The sequence below is a fragment of the Chrysochloris asiatica genome, unplaced genomic scaffold (genome assembly GCF_000296735.1).
Source record: "Chrysochloris asiatica unplaced genomic scaffold, ChrAsi1.0 scaffold00265, whole genome shotgun sequence".
Lineage (NCBI taxonomy): Eukaryota > Metazoa > Chordata > Mammalia > Afrosoricida > Chrysochloridae > Chrysochloris > Chrysochloris asiatica.
This window is the reverse complement of record NW_006408783.1, coordinates 1,360,546-1,362,799: the sequence shown is the minus strand read 5'-3', so window position 1 is coordinate 1,362,799 and position 2,254 is coordinate 1,360,546.

Below are 2,254 nucleotides of genomic sequence, written 5' to 3'. Positions count from 1 at the left end.
TTAAGTGGGAAGAGGCGCACAGGAACACCCAAAATTGCAGATAGTACCCATTTGACCTAGCTTCAATGGCTTAATAATCAGAACTCAACTTTTTTGTTGTTGTTAGGTGCCATCGAGTCAGCACCAACTCATAGTGACTTTATGCACAGCAGAACAAAACACTGCCCGATCCTGGGCCAACCTCACAATTGTTACCACACTTGAACCCATTGATGCTGCCACTTGACCAATCCATCTTGCTAGGGGCCTTCCTCTTTTTCTCTGATACCCCACCTTACCAAACATGATATCCTTCTCCAGTGACTGGTCCCTCCTGACAATATGTTCGAAGTATGAGAGACGAAGGTTGGCCATCCTGGTCTCCAAGGAGCAACTCTGGGTGCACTTCTTCCAACACGGATCTGTTGGTTCTTTTGGCAGCCCACATTCAATATTCTCATCCAACACCATAACTCAAAAGCATCAATTCTTCTACGGTCTTCTTACTCACTGTCCAGCTTACGCATGCATATGAGGTTATTGAAAATACCATGGCTTGAGTCAGGCGCACCTTAGTCTCCAAGCTGACATCTTTGCTCTTCAACACGTTTAAAAGGTCTTGTGCAGCAGATTTGCCTAATGCAATACATCGTCTGATTTCTTGACTGCTGCTTCTGTGAGTGTTGATAGTTGATCCAAAAAGAACAAAGTCCTTGACAACTTCAGTCTTGTTGGAGGAAGACTCATAAACAACCTACGATACACAGATGCTACAACCTTGCTTGCTGAAAGTGAAGAGGACTTAAAACATTTACTAATGAAGATCAAAGAGCACAGCCCTCGGTATTGATTACATCTCAATATAAAGAAAACAAAAATCCTCACCACTGGACCAATAAACAACATTCTTATCAACGGAGAAAAGAACTCGACTTAAAGGAAGATAAAAAAAAAGAACAAAACAATTTTTGATAAAGGAAACAAAGGCAAATTGCTACAATTTGAGGAACTTGGCCTATACTCATGGAGGTAATAACTCTAAATACAAACAGAAAGGGAATGAGTCTTCACATCAAGTATCAGTGTTATCCCCTCTGTACACAGAGTAGATGTTGTTATTAAGTGCCATTGAGTCGATTCCCACCCATAGCAACCCTGTATAGGGTTTCCAAGGAGCAGCTAGTGAGCTTGAACCACCGACCTTGCAGTTCAAATGGCTTTGCAGTCTGGTGCATTAACCCACAGTGCCACACCAGAATGGACAACTTAGACATTGGGTACCTAAAATGAGGGGTGATACAACCATGAAGTGACTGGCTTACAAGATTTCAAGGGGGAGTTTAGTTTAAAAGTGTGGGGGAAGGGGGTGGAAAAGAGTCCCCACTGAATAGTTTTCATCTTGTCTAGACGGGTCTAGTTAAAAGAAATGGGGATAAGATTCTATGATTCAATAGTGAGTAACTTATCATGACTAATTGCAACTGTCACTATGTTAAAGGTAGAAGTTTTGTAGCAATCCAGAAACAAAGGACCATAGGACCATCAAGGTAGAAGAGCACAAGCGGAATGCAAGACCTTATCCAGAGAAGCAGCAATACCAGAGATGGAGGCAGAGATGGGGACTTGGAGAGAGGGAGCAGCTGAGGACTCTAGATTCATGGGAAGAGCAGGACAAAGAGATGGCAGCCAGGAGGCTGACTCAAAGAATATGCCCTTTGGTGGTGTAAATTATTATATATGCCTGAGGGTTTAGAAAAAAGAGAGAGAGAGAGAGAGAGCTAAAGTGAATAGAGAGAAATACTTTTAACTGATGGTACATGGAGGGGATTATAATCATTGTAACAAAACAAGTATATGATTTGTTAAATGTAAAACTGATCATCTTCCCTGTAATCTTTCACTCAATCTACAATAAAAACCTTTTTTTAAAAAAAGATTCTGTGTCATAAAAAAGCACAAAGTAACTGGCTTACATGTTTTCAAGAGGGAGTTTAATTTCAGAGTATTGGGGTGTGGTGTAGAATCCCCACTGAATAATTTTCATCTTGTCTAGATGGGTCTGGTGAAAAGAGATAGGGATAAGATTCTTACTATTCAATAGTTCGTAATTGTTTTCATGAATAATTGCAATTGTCACAATTGTAAAGGTAAGAGTTTTGTGACAAAAGGGGGAGTAGTTAATCTTACAGTCCATAAACAGAGGACCATAGGACCATCAAAGGAGAAGAACATGAGAATCAGCAACACCAGAGATGGAGGCAGAGATGAGGACATG